Source organism: Rhinolophus sinicus, chromosome 8 (assembly GCF_057876585.1).
Source record: "Rhinolophus sinicus isolate RSI-liver-muscle chromosome 8, RSI-T2T, whole genome shotgun sequence".
NCBI classification, from domain to species: Eukaryota; Metazoa; Chordata; class Mammalia; order Chiroptera; family Rhinolophidae; genus Rhinolophus; species Rhinolophus sinicus.
Genome location: NC_142508.1, coordinates 61589792 through 61612863, shown reverse-complemented (window position 1 = coordinate 61612863; position 23072 = coordinate 61589792). Strand labels below are relative to the sequence as shown.

The following is a 23072-nucleotide window of genomic DNA, read 5'->3' as shown; positions in this document are numbered from 1 at the left end:
GCATATCTAGGACTCACATCGAAATTCCAGAGAGGAAAAGGGGAAAAGGTGTAGGTGAAGGGCATCTACATCCTGTGAAGCAAAGAGGCAGAAGTACTTACAATTTCCCACATTCTTCCTAGCTCATGTGGGTTGATCTGATACAAGCACCTTCCCTCCTGTATGAGCTAGCTAACTATTATCCTCTCTTTCAAGGTTCAGCTCAAGTCAGCATGAGTTAGGCTGAGTTAGGTGCCCCAGGTCTGTGATAAATTGCAGTGAGTACCCGAGTTCTCTCGTGTCTGTGTCCATGCCCTGTGCCATACGTCTGATTCTGGTCTCAGCCATGGAACTTGCTTTGACCAATTGGATGTTTTCAAGCAGAGGCATAAAAATCACTTGTGCAGGTAAGCGTGCTCTTTTTCTTGTGTCTAGGCCACTGCCATGCGGATGAGAGACGCAAGAAACAGTTGAATCATCACAGTGAAGCTGTCCTAGATCAGCCAACAGCAGCTAACCCCAGACATGCAGGGTATCCAACCCAAGTCAGCAACCATCCTAGATGCACAAGAAATTAACAGTTATTGTTGTTTCACATTGAAATTACATGGTTGGTTGTTGCTCAGCGTTACTGTGGCATTAGATCATTGGTACAGAGTCCCTTGGGCATGGCTCTGTCACAAGCCTTAGCCCTGTCTTTCCAACGAATGTTGGGGAGCTCCTTTATGTTGGGGAGCCACCTTTTATCTGTGTATGTCTAGCACCAAGCACAGTGCCTGGCACATAGAAGGTGCTCAGTGACAGCTTGTGAAAGGAATGAATGAACCTTTGTTCAATCTTTAAAAGGAACTTAACTGCTTTGAGCACAACAGGTGTAAAATTCCTCAAAACTAAACACTGTAATCAAATGAACACACCCACAGAAAACCTGGTTCAACAAGATATGTAAAGCTATAGTATAAAGAGTAAATTCTCATCAGAGATTAAAGAGCTTTCTATTTCAAGTACAGTGGTCATTTCTTAAACATTGGGCACTCGATTTCATATTTTACTATATCGTATAGCTCAGTTTGAAGATAATCTAAATCCTATAAGAACACTTTGAAGGGTAGAATGTAAATAAATGGGTATGACTCAGTCTAGATATTCTTACTATTATCTTCAGTATGCAATACCAAACCATTGTTATTACTGAAATTTCCTAAATAATGCCAAGAAACTTGCATTGCTTTTAAAAAATAACATTATTTGTATTAACATTAAAAAAGAGAATTTCCGCTAGGTGTCTGCAAAGGAAAATATACCCTGTAGCCTAGTCAGGTCTGGGGGTGGGAACGTAAGAATATCCTTAGAAAAGGTCAGCGATCACGTGGTATGGCATGTTTTGGGGATACTGAGCAAACTGGTTTTGCCGAAGAAGAGGGTTTCTGCAGAGACATAGTAAAAAAAGGCTGGGAGTAACTAATATGTTATATGTTAATTATATCTAAAACAAAACAAAACACAAAGAAGGCTGGGCATGGGGAGGCAGGATGGAGGCTGGTTATAGAAATCTTTGAATATAAGGTTAGGAGCATTTTTAACATTAACTTTTACTCAGTGGGAATGTTACAACTTTTGAGCAAGGGAACGACATAAGGAAATGTTAGGTCAACCTTAGCTGCTAGATTCTAGCAGTATGGTGTGGGATGGTTTTTGCAGAAACATGTTTAATAGTCATATCAAATAATTTAATACCAAAATACTATTAGGCAGATGATGTTCCCGTTTATTTTCATTTTTACATTTTTTTTAAAATGTGTTTTTCCAGGACCCATCAGCTCCAAGTCAAGTAGTTGTTTCAATCTAGTTGTGGAAGGCGCAGCTCACAATGGCCCATGTGGGGATCGAACTGGCAATCTTGGTGTTATGAGCACCGCACTCTAACCAACTGAGTTAACCAGCCATCCCACCCCCCATTTATTTTTAAATCATGTCTTATTAAATTCTATATTTATGCTGAATGCAAATGACCAAGGAATTATTTTGAGATTATAAGGTTTGCTATTCTCTTTCTGACAGTCATTTAACCTGTTTTCCACTGAGAGTCCATGAATTATTCCCCCTCACTCCCCACCTCCTGCTGGTACAGTTCTGTGAAGAACTAATTATAGTCAGGGGTAGAGGTCAGAAAGAAGAATGAATGAGACTCCATGTAGCCAAAACCAGAATCAACATTGGGATAAACTGTTCTAAGTGCCTTTTCTAAGAGTACGTCTCACTTGAGTTGTTGTAGCATTTACCTTCCGGATATGAGGGTATCATTTTATCCTTGAAAGGTGTTTCATAATCCACTAATTGTATTTGCTATGTGGATGTCACTATTTGTTTTTATTCAAGTGGAACTTGCAGTCAGGAAGGATAAATATCTTATCAAAATTGTATGTCATGTTAGGTATAGAAGCCTGTCTTTTCATACTCCATTTCTCTGTACCTGTTTTCTCTAGAATGTTCTCTTCTCCACCTTATTCCCATTCCACTTTACAAACTACTATTCAACCTGCTAAACCCTGTTCAAACATGCCTTGTCTGTGCAACTTTCGTCACCCCCATGCTCAATTCTCTCTCCTACTCCCCATACCCCATAGCAAAGAGCATTCTCTGGGTTGTACAAACTTCTGTAATTGTGCACATTCCTTTACTTACCTTCTCTATTGAACTATAGGGGTCTTGAGGGTCTTCCCTTTTGTGTCCCCAGCATCAAGCATAGCGTCTAGTACAGAGCAGGTGCTCAATTAATGTTATCGAATCCAAGGGGAGAGAATTTAAAGACAAAAAGAAAAATTCCAAACTCTTCTAACAAACAGTCCAAGCAACAGATTAAGGGGCAACACCTGAGACTATCCCCACAGATTCATTTCTTTTTTCTTCTTTAAAATGGTTGGGAGAGGAGGTTTCACAGCCCCCTGTAGCCATCAAGGAAATGTGAGAGCAGCCCCTTTAATGGTGTGCACTTCAGGGGCTCCTATGTGGACTTCTGCAGTACGTGCTGAGCCGGTGACCTGAGAGCGTGGTGGCTTTTTCCTCCTTGTTGCATTTCCAGCGTAGACACTCACTCTTCTTGGTTTTGTCTTTATTTTCTCACATTTCCTCCATCCAGGAATTTTGTTTTCTTCCACCGAGGAGATCTGCCATCACTGTCACAACTCCTGCACCCTCGGTCTCCAGGTCCCCAGGAAGCAGCAGAGTGATGGTGGGGTGGGGGAGCGAAGGGGCTTTTTCCTCTGGGTCCTGGGGTTTGTTTCCTTTTACCCGTGAATGTTCCTTCCAACTTTTCAAATATGTAGTCACTCAGGTGGTGAGCACAATTTATTTAGGGGCGAGGAGGACGTCTACACTGGCAGGCTGGCTCTTCCAGTTTCTTTTAGCTCCCTGTGGACAAAACCACTGGTTCCACTGGCTTAGGGTTGAACCCAGCAGGTAGGTCTTGGGGAAACTGAGTCCTGAAGCTTCACCCACAACCGTCCTCAGAACCAGGGAGGGAGCAGGCATGATTCAGGGAGTGGGTGGGGGGGCAGTTAGGGGAGGTTGAGGGTAGACCATGGGGCACGGGTGTGCCATAGCCCCCTTGAATTCCTCAAATCAGTAACAAAGAGGGGCCCAGGTGGCCCAGCTGCTCCAGCTTTAGGCTCTCCTTCCAGACGCTTTCCCAGGTGACACAGGAAATGCCTGGTCCTGCCCTCCATCCAAAGTCCCCCCTGCATTTCATTGAGGGACCATCTCAGTTAAGTCACCCCAGGCCTCAGGCCCTAGCCTAGAAATTGGTGGAAGAGAGAGTTTTACTTGGGAGAAGAGAGTGAAACAGGTAACCAGTTGCCTGGAGCAGAGGAAGGAGCAAAAAGAGAAAAAGCATAAATGGGTTTTGCTCGTATTTTTCTCTAGCCTATCTCCACAGATAGGATTTTTTAAGCTAGGATAGGGACAGTTTTCCTAAACACGTAATATAATCACATACAACACATAATACTGGCATCTTTATGGAGCTTTGAAATTAACCACCATTTCTTTTTTAAAAAAATGCAAACTTAGACCCAAAATGTTGACAGTGGTTGTAATAATCAAGCTTCCCATAAAAAACGGAAGGCACCCTAAATTGGAATTTAGAGGGGAATTCATTTGAAAGGGACAATTTATGGGCAGTATTAAGGGACTCAACAAGAAAATGTGAGGTACCCAGGGTCTGGCAATAGCACCCCTAGGCCTGAAGGGGGAGGGGAGCTCTGTGAAAGCTGAAAGGTGTGGGACAGGGGCCTCTGGACAGGAGCTGTATTTGTGGAAGAAGCAGCCACTGCCAGAACTTAGGTGATGAGAAGAGAGGGAGTGGAGAAAGAAATACCCCAACCTCTCTCCTCCCACCCTCTGGTTTCCAATAGGTGTCTCCTGTTGGCTGAACCCGCCTGGAAGCCAGAAGGCAAAGAAGCCCATTGGTAGTGTCCTCAAGGATCAGCCTCCCAGGGCCCAGAGTAGGACAGAGAATTGATCTGGTAGGAAGGGGGGTGTCATATAGGGAATAGCCAATCATAGTCAGGGCCAGGATTAGGGTGAGGTAAGTGAGGCTGAGTGGGGCAAGGGCAGGGTTAGATCCTGCCTTTTTAAAAATTTAGGTATTGTGTCATTCTGGGTTTTTTGCAATAGTTTTGTTTTGTTTTGATTTTATTAGGTAACTGTGTTTTTTCCAGGACCCATCAGCTCCAAGTCAAGTTGTGTCCTTCAGTCTAGTTGTGGAGGGCACAGCTCAGCTCCAAGTATAGTTGCTGTTTTCAATCTTTAGTTGCTGGGTGGGAGGGGAGAGCACAGCCCACCATCCCTTGTGGGAATTGAACCGGCAACTTTGTTGAGAGCTCGTGCTCTAACCAACTGAGCTAACCAGCCTTCCCCCCCGCCTCTTTTTTTTTTTAATATTACATTAAAATATTACTTACCTGAGGCAAATGGCCTCACTTACCCTAATCCTGGCCTTGAATTGGTGCTCTCTGGGTAGGTGATTATGGATGGTTCCTATTTTCTCATTTTTGCTCACCTGTAGGTTCTAGTTATTTTTTTTAAGTGAGCATGCATTTCTTATGTAATAAAAACCATTAAATGCAAAAATATCTTCTTTGAAAGTAGGGATTCTTAGTTCATGCAACATGGAGCACAGTTGGCAGAAATATCAAATGTTTGTTGAGGGAGTGAATAAAAGAATGTTTGCATCAACTCTACTCCCAAATCCTACCTCTTCTCAAGTTCTAACTCACATGCCACTTTCTAATAAAACGTTTCCTTCTATCCCCAATCACATTGACCTACAAAGGTCTAGACGGTGTGTCCATGGGCCACCCAATCTCTTTGTACCGCCCCACCTTCAGCCACCCTCCCTCTCACTCACTTGGCTCCACTCCATAGGCCCTCTCCTGGCTGTTGCTCCTGGAACACAGAAGGCAATTGATTAATATTTTTTGACAGAATGAATGAATGTGACCTTTCCCTCTTTTGTATCATTCTTGACATAATCTATTTTGTTCTTTTGGTATGTATTGATCTTATCTCCCCTACTGTTAAGGAACTCAGTCTTACTCATTTTGATATGACCCTCAGGCCATCTTTCTCACTTTGATATGCCTGGCATAATGCTTGGTATGTAGTTAACAAATATTAACAACAAGAGTAGGAACAGCCATCATTTGAGGGGGCCAAGAACTGGTATTAACTATTCATAGCGATCACCTCACTATATGAGTACAAGTACTTAAATGACTGTGAGGATACATCATTTGTAGGAATCCACATAGTCATAAAAGGGACCTTCTATTATTGGTCCTATTTTACAGCTAAGGAAACTGAAGGCTAGAGAGGTTAAGTAACTTGCCAAAGGCCACATTACTAGGAAGTGGCATTACAGGAAAGTACAATCCCAGATTACAATAGCTCAATAGTTTTCAAACTATTGGTCCAGAAACCACTGGAGTCCCCAAGATCCTTCAGGAGGTCTAGATGCTCAAAACTACTCGTGTGTGTGTGTGTGTGTGTGTGTGTGTGTGTGTATACAGTTGTGTTCTCAAGGCTACATGCTATGTGATATCAAACACCTTGAATGCAGAAGCAGAGATGAGAATCCAACTGTCTCCTATTAAGCCAAACACCAAAGAGATTTTCAAAAATGTAAAACAACGCCAATCTCTTCATTTAATTTTTTTTGTTTTGGGAAACATATTTTTCATAAAAACATGTTATTTAAGTTAACATGTAATGTGCTTATTGCTATTTTTAAATAAGTTAATAAACATTTTTAAAATGTATCAATGTTAATTTTTAATATGGTAAATATCAACAGACAAAGCCCATATAAACAAAAACTCTTTGGGGTCCTCAATATCTTTAAGAATATTACAGGACCCTGAGACTAAATTGTTTGAGAATAGACATATTAGATAATATTTAAGTTTCTTCCCAACTCTAAAATGTAAGGGTTCTCTGCTCATAAAGCAGTTTTTTTTTTTTTTTTAAAAGATTTTTTATTGGGGAAGGGGAACATGACTTTATTGGGGAACAGGTGTGTGCTTCCAGGACTTTTTTCCAAGTCAAGTTGTTGTCCTTTCAATCTTAGTTGTGGAGGGCGCAGCTCAGCTCCAGGTCCAGTTGCCGTTGCTAGTTGCAGGGGCACAGCCCACCATCCCTTGGGGCAGTCGAACCGGCAACCTTGTGGTTGAGAGCCCATGTGGGATTCGAACCAGCAGCCTTCAGAGTTAGGAGCATGGAGCTCCAACCGCCTGAGCCACCGGGCCGGCCAAGTAGTTTTGATCATATATAACTTGGGAGCGCAGGGGCTTAAGATCATTATTCAGTCTCTAGGTTAGTTCATAAAAGAGGTGCAGTCTCGGGGCCCAACTCTGTGCCTCAGTTCTATATTGTAGAATAGGTCTTGGTTACCTGGATGTATTCTTATATGAACTGCTCTGTGGACTTCTGGAAAATCCCATTCCTGTCTTAGACTCACACATAACTCCTAGACTCATTATTTTCATGCCTTTGTCCTTCATCATCGTTTATGCTTATGTGATGTATCATATTTTACCTTGACCCTTGAGTAGACCTTGCTTCCAACTTTCTATACTCTTTTATAACAAAGGTCTTACAATACCCAAACACTTCCTGGACTACAGATTATCCCAAAGTGTTTATTTAGTGTTGCCCCAGCAATAGGATTACAACAGATTTCATGTTTTAAATTCTTTCTCATTGATTCCCTCTGGGGAAAGGAATAGGGTGGCAGGAGAATAAGGCTGGAAGGGAACCTTAATCTGTTGTAATACCTTTTGTGTTACTCGTCAAAAAATAAACAAAAATTTTGGTTCAAATGAAGCAAAAAAAAAAAAAAAAAAAATCTTTCCTGAAGTGTAATTATTTTTAAGAACTTCCTTGTTTGGCTGTTCAGCTCTGTGTAGTGGGAGATGACCTTGCTGGATGGTTACAGAAGTAGGAAATATGTCACATGTCACTGGACAGTGAAGAACAAGTGAATTTTAGGATGAAAATGCCTTTGGGAGCTTCAGATTCCCCACTCCCCCTTCAGTTAATTGAGTCATAGTTTGGTGGGATAGACTATTAATTGGCCTCTTGTACTTTAATAAAATGATATTTTAAAAATCTTGTATTATAAACTTAGATATACTGTATACTGGATATATTATATATACTAGATAAACATGCTTTCTGTTCATTTGTTGGTGTTTAATTTAATTGTTGATTTCTTCATGCTCTGCTTTCACTGTTTTCTCGGTATTTTCCCATGCTGATGCATTTGGGGAAAGGTGCTATTCCCAGGTCACTTACTTGCTGTGAGATCTTTTGCAAGTCTTTCCCTTGGTCTCTGTGACTCATATTTGTCACACAAGGGTAAGACTGGATTTTGAGGGACAGTTAGGAGGGAAACACAGGACCCAGACAACAAAGTCTTTTGGAAAGTTAAAAGTCCTCTTCAAAACCTAAGTAGTATTAACTGTCCCTCATGCTTAATTCTAAAAATACCATGGGAAGGAAACAGAAAACTAAGATATCGGTTCCCCTTTCCAGATTGGAACAATAAGGCTAAAGAATGTGCCCTATGTTCCAAAGCAAGTCAGTGGTCGAGCCTTCCGTATCTCTCTTTTCCCAGTCTAAGGAAATATCCTCAAAGCCAGAGGTCAGCGGTCAGTGGTCTTTAGGTAGGAACAGTGGCATGGATAGTTCTAAAGGAATCCATTTCTAGCTCCTCAGCTTCATGTTTGGTCTCTGACAGCAGGCCTGCTTGCTCAGGTTGGTTCTCCTTCCTGAAGCCCCTTTCATAACCTCCTTTTCTCTTTCTTTACAAAGGAATGCACACTCTTCACCTGCCCTGAACTGCTCCAGGAAAGCCACTGGAGCACCAAACAAAGGGACACTTTGAATTATGGATTTCTAGAAAGCTGCTTTAATAATTAATCAAAGGGTGGGGGGGAAGAACTGCCTAGCATTTGTCTTCCATTGTTTCGTACATTTTATTATTATTATTATTATTATTATTATTATTATTATTATTATTAGGAGGAGGAGGAGGAGGAATTGGCCTGCATTGGGATATTCTGAATCCAGAGATTGTGTCAGGGATAGTGAGGTAGAAATGACTTCACCTCTTCCATCTCTAGTTTATTGTTGAAGAAAGCTTTGCTCCTGGCAACAACCCCATGGAAGCAAAGCAAACATCAAATCCTCAAAATGCCTTCCACCCTCCATATTTAAGGTAAACCATTCCATTCATTATGTTCTATTCAATACTTACCCAGGACGTGTCTTTTGTGGAAAGAAAAGTAGCACCTACAAAGGGGTGCAAGTTAATTATGCTGATTCGTTTTAAGGAAACTTGAATGTGTTCTGGAACTGACAAGTTATTCAAGATATATTGGATAAACTTGCAAACAAAGTTTTATAGAATTTCTTTCAGATTTTCTGTTCATTGATCAACATGGTAATTAATTAATGTAGTTTTATCAAAACATACCATGAAATATTTATTCCAACAGCAGTCAATCTTCATCTTATTTTCTCTCATAAAATGTTTAATATTGCAAGAGCTGGACCAAATAGTGTAATACATACCTTTCTCTTTCATGGGAAAAGTTCAATCATGATGTCAAGTAAAGTTAGTAAATTCTGATTTTTATACAACATTGTATTTAATTATTTTCAAAAGCTAAACACATGATATTGATATATGCGCAAACCTAGCTGGTGTAGCCTAACTCCACACCTACGTGGTACAGCCCATGGCTCCTAGGCTACAAACCCATACAGCATGTTACTGTACCGAATACTGTAGGCAATTGTAACACAATCGTAAGTATTTATGCGTCTAAACATATCTAAACATAGAAAAGTTATAGTAAAAATATGGTATAAAGGATAAAAAATAGTACACCTGTGTAGGATACTTAACATGAATGGCGCTTGCAGGACCGGAAGTTGCTCTGGGTGAGGCAGTGAGTGAGAGTGAGTGACTGTGAAGGCCTGGGACGTGACTGCACACGGCTGTAGACGTTACAAACACTGTCCCACAAGCCCTCCCCCTGCTTCCTTCCAACAGGGTCGGAAATAGAACATCGAAGCTGCCAGTGCTGCTCCACGAACAAGGATGTGGGCTGGACTGATTGGAAATATCGAGGAGAAACTGGCTGGATCAGGCCTAGCTCGCCATAATGGTGACTGTCAGGAGGGGGCTAGAAGGGGCCTGAGGATCAGTAGGAAAGAGGGATCGAGATGGAGAGATAAAGGAACATGGGACTGTCATGGCAATGTGGTTTGGGCTGTTGTATTCGCAGCAACGGTCAGATTAAGAAACTGTGGTATTCATTTAAAAAGAGGGTGTTTAACACGCAGAGGGTGTAGAACTGAGGGCTCAGTATTTTGACTTTGGAAATTCGTTTTGGTTCCATTGACCCCGTCTGATGGTAAAGGCTTTCTCTAGCATTGAATTGATAAAAGAAATAAAACTTACCTATGCTTTACATCATTACAACCTGGAAATGTTTCCAATGTACAGAGACAGGCTGGCTCCACACTAGCACAGAAAGCTTTCACTACAGTGGCCGTGGCCCTTAATACTTGCTAAGGTCACTCCTGTGGACCTGTGTCCTTGTACAGGATCTTGGGTCCTCAACAAAGAATTTACAGCAGTGCACTCTGCAGACCATCAGGCTAGATGTGGGAGGGCCGGATCGCCCTAAGTATGCGCTGCTGGGGGGCAGGCTCCCCTGTGCTGGGACAGGCCAGTGGCTGACTGACTGGGATGTAAATAAATACCAGAATAAACAGAGAGCTAGTTGGATGTTATCATCTGGCAAGAATATTTAAGTATCTGATTTAAAAGGAGGCAATCTGGTGAATGTAGAAATTCCCTTTTGGAGCCATGGAGCCAGGGAACACCATTCACAGTCTGTTCCGTGTGAGTAGTGCCCCATGCAGCTGTGCAGCAGCAGCAGCCCTTCCTGGAGGTCCCTCAAAAGAAGAAGCTGTCACCCTCCAGAGCAGCCGCAGGGGTTCACTTGCAAAGGAGTTACTTCTCCATGTATAACTCCTAGTGGGCTGTTCCCTGGGATGTGATTGCTTAGCTGTAGTTAGTGATCCTCCTGAACTATACCAGGGAGGCCAATTCATAAGTAAGGTGCACACTAAGCAACAAAACTTAGATTTGTGGAGATGTCCATTCCAGCATGTTGTGGAAAACCGAGCGTTCCTCAAGAAGCAACTAACTCGTCCTCCTTCCAACCACCTTCAGCCTCCAAGCCAACTCACCGTCAAATGAGAAGATATGGAAAGTTTCCGGGTCAAACTCAATGGACCAGGGTTGAAAGGAATTGAGCCACACATTGAAATATTCTCCAGCAACAGGTCTCTAGCTTTCCCTCCCTCAAATGCTGCTGCATATTAGAACCACCTGGGAAGGTTTTAAAACTCCCATGCCCAGGTTGAACCTGTACCTACCATTAGAGAGTTGAATCTTGAACAGTGTTTCTCAACCTTGGTCCTATTGACATTTGGGACTAGATAATTCTTTGTTGGGGGTGGGGCGGAAGGGCTTTCCTGTGCATTGTGGGATGTTTAGCACCATCCCTGGGCTCTACCCAGTAAATGCCAGTTGCAATAACCAAAAGACATTGCCAAGTGTTTCCTGGTGGGAGGAGCAAATTACCCAACTGAGAATCACTGCTCTAGGGGGCAGAATCCAGGCATCATATTTTTAAAAAATCTTCCCAGGTGATTCCAATGTGCAGCCAAGTTTGAGAACCAGTGCTCTGATGGAGTTTCCTTTGGGAAGTGTATCCTGGCGGAAAGTCCCGGGAATTTTGGAGTGGGTTTTTTAAAACTGTGATTTACTATTGATTCAGTAAGAATGGATCTATTCGGGGCCAGATGAGCAAGCAGTTCCACTCATTCTATCTAGTAAGCATCTGTTTCTTTCTATCAAGTGGACTTTGGAAAACAAAGAGGCTGTGAACATCTTGAGAGGCTAGGCAAAGCCAGCTGAGCCTGTAACTTAGACGCTTTCCAGCAAGCTAATGAAAGGGACCTGAACTAATGAAAGGTCTAAGTAACACTCAAGGACCCACCGGGTGTATCTTACTGGTGCCAAGATAATACCTACCATGGACTGGAGGCTCCCTGTGGGCCAGGGTCTTGTGCTGGGGGATCTATTTACATGTCATCAAATAAGACGGCTAAGTTAATAATAATACTAACAATAATAAATAGGTCTGGCTTAAGAAATAGGTATATCAATACTTCTGAAACAGATTTTAAACCTAACTGGTGTACATAAGAATTTACACATTTTGAGTATGCCCCTCAGTCCCATTGTGGCAGGAACTCTAGTTTGGCTCACAGCACACCCTTTCCATCCTCTTTCTACTATGGAAGCCAGAAGGCTAAATTCTTGCCTTCCAGATTCATCTGCTGTTGGGAGTAGCCATATGATGTAATTTTGGCCACTAAGAATGCAAGCTCTAAGAGGACAGAGATTTTTATCTGTTTTGTTCTCTGCTGGTCAAAACTCACCAAATTGTACACTCAGAAAATGTCCAGTTTGGGTGGGTGGATAGGGCAGATGTTGTTTAAGGGTACAAACTTGTGTCCAGTAATAAATAAATCCTAGAGACCTATGTACAGTATAGTGAACATAGACAACAATTTTGTATTACAATCATCAAATTTGCTAAGAGACTAGAGTTTAATTATTTCAACTACTAAAAAGAAATGATAATTATGTAACATGATATAAGTGCTAATTATTTTCACAATGTCAGTCATATTACAATATATAAATGTATGAAATTAATGTGTTATATACCTTAAATTTACACAATGTTATATACTGCTATATTTCAGTTTAAAAAGTCCAGTTTATTGAACATCAATTTTATTTCAATAATGAACAATTGTTAAGAAATGTTTAAAAGACAAATTAGAAATTGGAAAAACAAAAAATTTCTTGGCAATTCAGGAAGCTGAGGTGAGAATCCGGAGAGGAGGGGAAACACCAAGTCCCTGTTTCTCTGAATTTCAAGTCAATTGCAGAGCTAGTTGAGATTTATCCTGCTAACACTAGATGTCACCATTGTGTTGTGCAAAAGTAGCTGACGCTCAGGCGTGCTTATTTAATATTCAGGACAAAGTCTGGCTCCTCAAGTATTTGAAGATTGTTCATTCCCACCTTCCCTCCCCCCCATTCTAGAATATGATTGCTGTGGCCTTATTGAAATTCCCTAAATCTTGATTTTCTCTTGTTTATGATTCATTCTACATCCTGTGCGCCCAGTACTGCTTGGGGTCAAGCTGGAGGGAGGGCGCCGGCATCAGCTTGTCATTGGTTAGCTGAGGTGATTGGATCAATGATATTTAATAGTCCTATGATTTTATGATCCTGTTGCCTTTTCAGGAGCAATTCTTTTTTTTTTTTTTTTTTAATTTATTGGGGTGACAATTGTTAGTAAAATTACATAGATTTCAGGTGTACAATTCTGTATCACATCATCTATAAATCCCATTGTGTGTTCACCACTCAGAGCTGGTTCTCCTTCCATCACCATATATTTGATCCCCCTTACCCTCATCTCCCACCCCCCACCCCCTTTACCCTCTGGTAACCACTAAACTATTGTCTGTGTCTATGAGTTTCTGTTTTTCATTTATTGTCTTGTTCTTTTGTTGTTGTTGGTTTATATACCACATATCAGTGAAATCACATGGTTCTCTGCTTTTTCTGTCTGACTTATTTCGCTCAGCATTACACTCTCAAGATCCATCCATGTTGTCACAAATGGTCCTATTTCATCTTTTCTTACCGCTGAATAGTATTCCATTGTGTATATATACCACAACTTCTTTATCCATTCATCTATCGAAGGACATTTTGGTTGTTTCCATGTCTTGGCCACCATAAACAAAGCTGCAATGAACACTGGAGCACAGGGAGCAATTCTTAAGTGCAATTTTGCTTTCCATTTCTTACTATAGATGATGTAACCAAGACTGCAAATAAATTCATAACATCAAAAGACATATCAAAGGAAGAGATTATGTATCTGGTAAACTCCAAAGAGACATTTTCCAAAGAATTACCTTTCTTTCCCCCCCCCCCAGTCTAATTGTGGGGGGCACAGCTCAGCTCCAAGTCAAGTTGCCGTCTCCAATCTAGCTGTGGAGGGCACAACTCACTGGCCCATGTGCGACTCGAACTGGCAACCTTGGTGTTATGAGCACTGCACTCTAACCACTGGGCCAACTGGCCGCACAGAATTACCTTTCTAGAAGAGACAATAGGAAATATCCATGGTGAGGAGTATGAGGGGAATAAAAGTTTTTTTCCAATAGGTGTGGGGAGGATGAGACAGTCTCCATGGGAGAGATTATTTTAATCAATGTGCGAGTATCAATTTTAGAGCATTTCCACTCAAGGAAGGTCTTATGAATATAATATCTGTGGGAAAGGCCTGTGTTAACTCAAAACTGATTCAACACCAAAGAATACACACTGGGGTGAGACCCTTCAAATATGTAGTGTGTGAGAAAACCTTTGGATATAATTCCAACGTAAGACCAGAAAGTCCACATTAGAGATTTGAAGGTATCTCAATGTAAGGAATGTAGGAAAGCCTTTAATGTGAGTGCAAAACTAATCTGGCATTAAAGTCACACTAGCGAGAAACCCTTCAAATATAGTGTGGAAAAGATTTCAAGTATGGTTCTTACAATATTGGGCATCAAAGAATCCATAAATGTAATGAATGTGGGAAGCTTTCAATGTCAATGAAAACCTAGTCAGGTGTCAAAGAAACCATAATGGGGATAAACCTTATTTGTATGTGGAATGTGGGGGTGGTTTGGGCTGTAATTCTGACCATCTTCAGTATAAGAGCATTCACACTGGGAAGATACCTTATGAGTATAACCAGTGTGGAAGAGCCTTCTTTCTACATTGGGAGCCTGTACCATCAAAGGAGCTATGGTTTCTGCAGTAGTCATGAAGAAACTGCCTTCCAGATTACAGCTGGGGGCTTCCGAACCAGGCTGCCTCTGTGTTGAGCTTTCAAGGTTTTACAGTTTCTCATTAACTACCGTTTTACTTGTGACTTATGGTATTAACAAGTTTTAACTATAACTGAATCAAAGTTTTGGGGCTTACAATTCTTTGTTTATACAAACTGACTGTGCACATGTACAAGAGTTTATTAGGTTATAGGAATATAACCTACAGGATGATAGGATAGTGCATTTTCAGTTTTATGTGATATTGCCCAGTTGCTTTTCAAAGTGTTTGTATATTCACACTCTCACAAGCAATGTATTGTTATCGCTTGTTCTCATACTTACTCTTCTCTTCCTTTGGATCGCTATTAGCCGTATATTGTATATTCTCATTTCACTCTTCATGTTTCATAGCCTCTCTTTTATATTTTCCACCTCTGTCCAACTGTGCTATAGTCTGTGTCTGTTTTATTTTACCAACTTTCTCATCAACTGGTCTTCTGAGCCTCCAAGAACATGAGGAGGTTAGGTTACCTGCCCTTCCTGTAAGCTAGAGTGCTACAATCCCTCCATGGAAGCTCTGTCCAGCCAGAAGACCCCCAGAAGAGACCTTCTGGCTGTACCCAGAGCAATAAAGCCACGCAGAAGAAAATTCTGCCTAGAGTCTAAATCCCCTTTGTATTTCTCCTACCTACTTGAATTTGGACTGAATTACATAACAGGGCCTGTTATTTAACTGTCAATAGAAAAGCGGGACTGGAAGTGTTTGCAGAGCCCCCAGATGTGTTAAGGACCTCGGGGACTCAGATGAGGTAATGAGAACAGAGATAGAAGTCAGGGTCATAGTGCAAAGGTGGCCAACAAGTCGCCTACGTCACTGATATCTGGAGCATGTCTCAGTTTTCTAGGATTTAGTTTCCTCGTTGGAATAATGGAGTGACCTTGAAAAGAAGGCATATCTCCAAACATTTTGTTCTTTGTCAAGCTAAGAACATTGAGACAATTAACACTGGCAATTTGAGAGGCAGTTTGGATGCTAATTATTTGTAATGGGAAATTAAGACTATCTAAAGATAAATTTCTAGAGGTACCGTCCAGAAGGCTGACTATGTATATGCAGTTCGCGTAAGATGTACTTATCTATAGTTGCAGCTGTTTCTCCTTATAGAGCAGCTTGTGGCACAGTTATAGCAGTACCGCCTTGATGCAGCTCTTCATGATTGTGACTGGACCTTTTAATAGCCTCCTAATTGCTCTCTCGCCCAACTTAAATTCATTCTTCACACTGCAGTTGCAAGTGGATTGATTGATCTACAACGAAATCTGACCCGAGCCAATGAGCAGAGCCAGCCTGAGCGCAGTCAAATAGAGAATTCCCCAAATCTAGCGCTCATCCGGGTTGGCCTTTGGCTTCCTCCGCCCCCTGAGAAGTTTGAACGGCAGTGCCACCGTAGGCTCCTCGGAGAGAAAGCATCCTCCTCCTCCCAGGGGCCGGCCCAGGGGGAAGGGAAAGAGACCCGGACAAGCACCGGCGTCCCGGAGAGCGGAAGCACGGGTCCCCGCAAGCGGCGCCGGGGGTGACGCTTATCCGGAGCGCCGCCCGCCCGCCGCCCCAGGTGTGTGCGGGGTGGAGAAGCTGCGGTTCCGCGTCCCAGGCGGGCGGTGTCGTGGATTGCCAGGGCCTGTGGGAGGCCGACCTGAGAGGGAGTCGGGCGGCGGCGCGGGGCCCGGGAGAGCGAGGTGGTCTTTGGGGCAATCCCGCCCTTCTCCGGACTTTACTCTGCCGCGGCGGCCGCTTTGGGAAATTGGGGACTGAGGTTGTGGGCCGCCGGTAGAAGATGTGTCCCCGGGTGACCGACAGGCCACAGTGTATTCCGTTATCCTATCGAGCGCCTGCTAAGTGTGTCATTCCAGGTTCGGGGGATGCGACTGTGAATGAGACACAGGGAACTTTCCATAATGGGAAAGTCGATATTAGTCAAGCCGGAGCATACCTCTGCCCCTGCTCAGAACAACCCCGTTGTTTGGGGGCAGAAGACCCGCGGTTCTGAACGTTCGCAGGCCCCGCGTGGCCCGGCGTCTTGCAGCTTCTTCACCCTGGGTTTTGCAGCACACTCCCGTTGTGTGTGCGACAGGCTCCTTGGCCTTGTACTCCTAAAACTTGCTTCCTTCGGCCCCCTTTGGCCTCCTTAATGCCATTTCTTGTTTCCCGGCTAGGGCACTCCCCCCTGGTTTCTGTAGCACAATTTACCTCTTCATAGATTTTCAGAGCACCACATACCTCTTTCGGAGTACTTAACACAGTTGTAACTTCACACGTATTTTAGTGCAAGTTACAGGAAAAAAAAAATTTCCCGTCAGTGTTTGAATGGTTAGTGCCAACCATGTGGATATATTTATAGCCATTGAGTGGTTTTGTAGATATTGTCCTACACAGAGTATATGGTATCTCAATAAATATTGACTGAAAAGGCAAATATTTTTGTGATTACAGTGTGAGATACCTGTTACAAGAAAAGAATATATACAAGGCAGATCTGACTTAATTTAGACTTTCAAATTGAGATCTGAAGGGTGAAAAGGAGTTAACCAGTTAGAGAAGGGGCAAGTTGAGAAAGGCTGCCGGTATTAGAGAGGCAGGGGAATAGCAAGTGCTAGGATTCAGCCAATTAATAAGTGCACTGTGACATTTATTCTAATTTGAAAAGTAGTAACATAGTATTTCTAGTGAGGAAATTAGGGAAACGATCAAAATGGCACAAAGAAAAACTAAAAATCATCAATAAGACCACCATGCAGAGATAAATACCATGTTTTTGGGTTTTTTTATAAATTTTATTGTGGAATATTGGGGAACAGTGTGTTTCTCCAGGGCCCATCAGCTCTATTGTTGTCCTTCGATCTAGTTGTGGAGGGCAAAGCTCACAATCTAGTTGTGGAGGGCCCGTGTGGGAATTGAACCGGCAACCCTGTTGTTCAGGGCTCCCGCTGTAACCAACTGAGACATCTAGCCACTCCAATACCATGTTTTTAATTTATATCCATTGAGTGGTTTTGTAGATATAAGTACACACATAAGATTTTTTTTGTACAATCAAAAGATGAAATATAAGTAGTTTTAGAATAATTTTTCACTTGCTGCATTTAAATATTTTCCCATGTTGTGAAATATTCCATGTGATTTTTAATGGCTGCCTTATTTTTTTCTTATTGTACCAAATTGTTGGCTATTTAAGTTTGTGTCTTTTTCATATTGGAAGTACAGTTGACTCTTGAACAACATGGGTTTGAACTGCATGAGTCCACTTATACATGGGTTTTTTTCAATAAATAATACCTGTACTGTCAGCCTGAGGCTTCAGAGGGCCAACGGTATATGTTTATCTATGTTTATATAGGGGACTTGAGCATCTGTGAATTTTGGTATTTGCAGGGGTCCTGGAACCAATCCTCTGTAGATACTGAACTACAACTTAAGTTTTGGGGGAAGTCAAAAGTCATACATGGATTTTTGACTGCACGGGAGTTGGCGTCCCTAACCCCCGAGTTGTTCAGTGCTCAGCTGTAATTGCAATGAATGCTAGTAAGCCGAAATCTTTGGGCACATCTCAGATGCCTCAAGTTGGAATTTTTAAAAATTGGTTTTAAAATTTAACTACTTAAACAAATTTAAACAGTACTACATGTATATGGTAAGAAAAAGAATCACCTAAGATTGTATGGTAAAAAAATAAATCTCCCTTTCCCTGTGGATCCTCAGGTTCATTCTCCAGAGGTAACCACTAGTAAGTTTTCTAAATGAGAGCAAATCATACATGACTGAACTTGGCATTTTAAACTTAACAGGATAGCTAGGAATATTTTAAAGTAGGTATTTGTCCTTAGGAAAAGATGTAACAATGTACACTCCTACCAGCAAATACTGGGAGTGTATGCTTCCCTACACTTTCTCCAGTATCAAGAATTACCCATTTTTAAAAAAATGTTCCCATTTTGATAGAAAAATTACAATTTATTGTGTTTACTGGCCATTTATTGGTGAATTACCTATTAATAATGTTTTCTCCTAGGGTGTACAGCTTTTTTCTTACTGATTTTGTAAGGATTTAGGATATTAACTATTTTTTGCACATGTTATATAGATTTAGTTTCCCAGTTTGCCTTTGAAGTTTTCCTTAATCATGTTTAAAAATAGTTTATCATTCTAAGAGTGTTCTCCTTGCTTCTTTGTCGTCTGGCTTGTGGCCTCACCACTGTGCTGGCACTGCTCTTGCTAGATGTCTCTGGACCCTGGGATGGAGACTTACTCACCTTCATTTTCTTTAGTTTTGTTTTTCACCCTCGAAATTTCAGTGTATATGTAATTTATTTCAGTGTATGGAGACAAAGAATCTAATTATATATTTTCTCCTCAAAAAGTTAACTGATTGTCCCAGTGTCATTCATTGAATAATTTGTGCCTTTTCCCCCACTGATTTGGAATGCCATCTTTATCATGTACTTGATACTTTAGTCTTTCCTGGGTTTTAGATTCTGTTGTATCATTATAGTGGTCTGTTCTTCTACCCGTCTGTTACACATTTAGCATCTGATATTACAAGTTTTTTCTTTCTTATTTTCCCTTTTTATTTAAATTTTCATGGTTATTTTGGCTATTCTTCCATATCAATTTTGGAATCACTTTATCAGATTTCTAAATAAATTATTTTCGTAATTTCCTTGAAAGTAATATCGGTTAACTGTTAATGAGTATGTTTTTGAAATCTGGCAAACTTGGCTTGAAATCCAAGTTTGACCATCTGTTCTTTATGTGAATTTGATAGTCTCTTAATCTTAGCTTCTGATTACTCATGCATATGGGGGGGGGGGACCGAAAACTTAGATCTCATTTAAAGGAATGTTGTGAGGACTAAATGAGAAGATATATACAAAGCATTTAGCATAGTGCTGAGCATGTACAAGCTCTTAATAAAATGAAGTTATTATCAAATTTGTAGGTTCATTTGGAGAAAAGTCAACATTTACAAAAAAATTAAAACTATATTGATTATTTCCATCCAGGAACAAGTTTTGCCTTTTCATTTATCTTTCTCAGTAATATTTTATAATTTTCTTTATATAGATTTGACTTGTTTTTTATTAAGCTTATTCCTGAATGTGTTTTTTCATGTGCTTTTGTTTATATATATATTTTGTCCTACTGTATTTTGCCCAGGAGACAAAGCACTACCTTGTGGTTGTGAATACAGATCTTGTGGCCTAAGATAATTAAACTTTCTAAGTCTCACATTTCCTTGTTTTGGTAAAATGAGGACAGTAATATTATGTATCTCCTAGTATTATAATGAACGTAAAGTGCTGGACTCTGAAGCTGGCACATTGCAAGCGTTCAGTGAATGTCAGTTGTTATTAGCAGCGAATACAGGTTTGTAGGTTTAAATAAAAGTCATTGACTGGGCTGGGCTCACTCTTGGTTCTGTTTGCTTCTTCCTTCAGCCCTGCTCTTCTCTGAGAGGGAGTCCAGGTGATGACAGCCATGACCCCGAAAGCCTGGTACCAGGTGAGCCATGAATCCCTCGGGTCAGCCTTCGAAAGATTTGATTTGAAGGAAATGGGGGATGAGAAGGGGTGATGCTGGCAAAAGTGTTAGAGCCAAAGCAGCAGGAAGGCCCCTGTTAATCCCACCTCACCTCCACCCCACTCCACCCCATTCCCACCCCCGACTGGTACTGGATGCTGAGGAGAGAGAGCTGATGGTGACGACTGAGCAGCCGGAGACTCCAGGGCCCAGGAAGCGATGGCTGGAGAGAGTGTCCTGGGAAGCAGGACAGCCTCCTACGCTGTGAGCATTTCTGCTGAGCTAGTGGGTCCCCACGTTCAGTAGCTCCCTCCACAGAGGGATTTGTGAGAATGAGGGGCTTGGGCTGGTGATGTGGACATCCAGTATTCAGTAGGGTGATCAAGATCAGCAAAGTCACAAGGTTCTTAGGCAGAGGGGGCAGAGGGACAGCAGGAGGAAGACTGGAAGAAAGGGGGCCTGTACCACTTATCCTTCAAAAAGAGTGGAATTTGGGGGCTCAGGATCAATGAGGGAAAGAGCTTGTCCTGGAAGGCACAGAAATGTCTTTCTTAAGAGTCAGTTCTTACAGTTAAGGGAGGCAGCATGTTGCAATATGAAATTTGGTACTAGATGACAGGAAATTTAATTTTAATTAGATTTTCCATCAGCCCTCAGTGGCATTGTGGCGTTGAGCGAGTCACTTGTGCCTCAGTTGACTTCATCGGTCAGATGGCAGCAATACAGTTCCTGCCCAGGTGAGGGAGAATTTCCCTCTTATTACTGCTTTTGCAGCATCCCAATAATTTTGATAGGATGTACTTTCATTCTCATTTGTTTCTATGTATCTTTGGATCTCTCCTCTTATTTCTTCTTTGACCTAGTCGTCCTTTAAAAACATGTTGTTTAATTTTGACCTAGTCGTACTTTAAAAACATGTTGTTTAATCTCCACATATTTGTGGTTTTTCCTGCTTTCTTTTTGCAGTTGATATTCAATTTAAAGTCTTGTGATCAGAGAATAACATGCTTGGTATGATTTCAATCTTCTTAAATTTGCTGAGGCTAGTTTTATGTCCCAATAGATGCATCTTTTGGAGGCAGCATTTGGTTGGGTTTTATTTTTTGATCCAATCTGCTACTCTGTGCCTTTTTATTGGTGAGTTCAGTCCATTTACATTTAGGGTGATTTTGATATATGAGGATTTCCTGTCATTCTATCTTTTTTTTATTTTTTTTTATTTGATGGTATATATTAAATATTATAATATCATACATTAATGAAATACCATTCTATTTATTTTTCATTATCAAGTCTTAAATATGTCACATATACCCTCTCCAACCCAGTTAGCAAAAGAGGTGGATAATGAATTCTGACAGTCAAGTGTTTTTGTGAAATACAGTAAATAAGTGAAAAGAGACATTCGTATTTATATACAATTGTATAAATCATCTTTCCTTTGGTACCACTGTTATATATCCTCGTTTTATGAAATAAACCTGTAGGAGAGGTAAGGCTCAGAAATAACATATTTAGACATAAAACATAAAATGTTAATAAAGGAAACTAAAGCTTGCTTCTTCCCTCTGTTGGAAATGGCACACAACTCTTAAATATTTGCACTAGTTTCATTCAGAAAAACCCACCACTCCATACAGGCGACACTGGAGGAGAGCATGGTGCCTTATCCACAAGTGCTAAGTGACTTTTGACTGACAGTATAGTGCAATTTCATCTTCAGTACTAAAATGTAACAACTCAAAATGTAATTCTCGTTAGCAATGTGTCAACAATACCATTACAAATACAAAAAGTAGTATATTAGTTTTAAGTTTCTGTCATTCAAGACAAAAATTCAATAGCAAATCAGATGTTATAGTATTAAGTATTTCAAAAAAGATAAGAAAGCCATGAACTTGGTCATTTAGTACAATACAGATTTTTTTTTTTCTTTTAAGAGCATTAAGACAAGTATAGATAAATTTCATTTAAATGTAATACTAATATCTTTTCTTCTTCTTACACTTTTGGAACTTTTGACTATATTCACTTCCTCTATTGTTTTCTGTACTACTATCACTATCACTGGTTTGTTTTTGCCTCTTTCGTTTATTCATCTGATAAAGGTCAGGGTCACGTGGTTGTTGGTGAGTCCATTCATAGGAGCTGGGTCCAGCCTCTAGATTTGGAACACGATTTAGTGAAGGAGACACAGATGTGCTATTAGGAAGTGGTGCTGTCATCTCACAGTAAGGAAGCTGCAGTGCTGGGTTATACGCATGCCACATCCTTTGAAAGCAAAAGTATTCTTGAGGTAAAGCTGCATTATTAGTTGGAAAGAACTGCATGGGAAAGGAAGATCTGCCCACGACTTCTTCATTTCTGTAGCTGTGTGAATTTATCTTAACACAGCTCTCAAAACTTTGGTTAGCTGGTTCAGAAGAGCGAGAACTCCCAAATCGATACTGCACATTAATTGGTCTTCCATATAAACGAGTTCCATTCAGCAAAGCTATGGCATAAGACACCGATTCTGGATGTTTAAAGCAGACAAATCCAAAAGACTTCGGCTTTCCGTCTTTGTCTTTGCATATAGTCACTTTGGTTAATGGCCCAGCCTATAAGAAACTGAAGGAACAGCTCGTAAAGGATCTCTTCGCGTACACGGGCCTCTAAATTCCCCACAAACACCGTTCTGTCGGCCTCCTCCTGAGCAAGGAACATTCCTCTAGTCTCGGCCAGAGGACGAAGATGTCGAGACCCCGCCCTCCTCCGCTTTACTGCGAGTCATTCTATCTTTTGTTTTCTGGTGGCTCAGTGTCTCCATTGTTTCTTTGCCTTTTTGTTGCTGTATTATTTTGGTGTGGTGGTATTCTATGATTTTTCCTTCTGTTTCTTCTTTTTTTATGTTATATATCTCAGTTCTGGATTTTTTTATTTTTATTTTTTTCGAGTGGTTACCATTAAGTTTATGTAAAAG

General features: G+C 41.1%; 1 protein-coding gene, 1 long non-coding RNA gene and 1 pseudogene across 17 annotated transcripts in view; 2 read left to right on the top strand and 1 right to left on the bottom strand.

The window, feature by feature from the left end:
- The window catches only part of LOC109461305 (uncharacterized), an 86658-nt gene that overhangs the window by 38787 nt on the left and 24799 nt on the right, over nucleotides 1–23072 (top strand). For 9 of the 16 annotated variants that reach the window (XM_088800253.1, XM_088800250.1, XM_088800247.1 and 6 more), the window contains exons 1-2: nucleotides 16134–16272; nucleotides 20029–20092. The gene's annotated coding sequence lies outside the window, so the exon portion shown is untranslated. The other 7 variants (XM_088800248.1, XM_074314616.2, XM_088800249.1 and 4 more) reach the window with 5 other exon arrangements.
- On the top strand, nucleotides 8578–10021 carry LOC141567682 (uncharacterized). Its single transcript, XR_012490505.2, has 2 exons — nucleotides 8578–8755; nucleotides 9596–10021. It is a non-coding gene; the product is annotated as an uncharacterized LOC141567682 (long non-coding RNA).
- Nucleotides 21355–22844, bottom strand: LOC141567681 (splicing regulator RBM11 pseudogene; annotated as a pseudogene).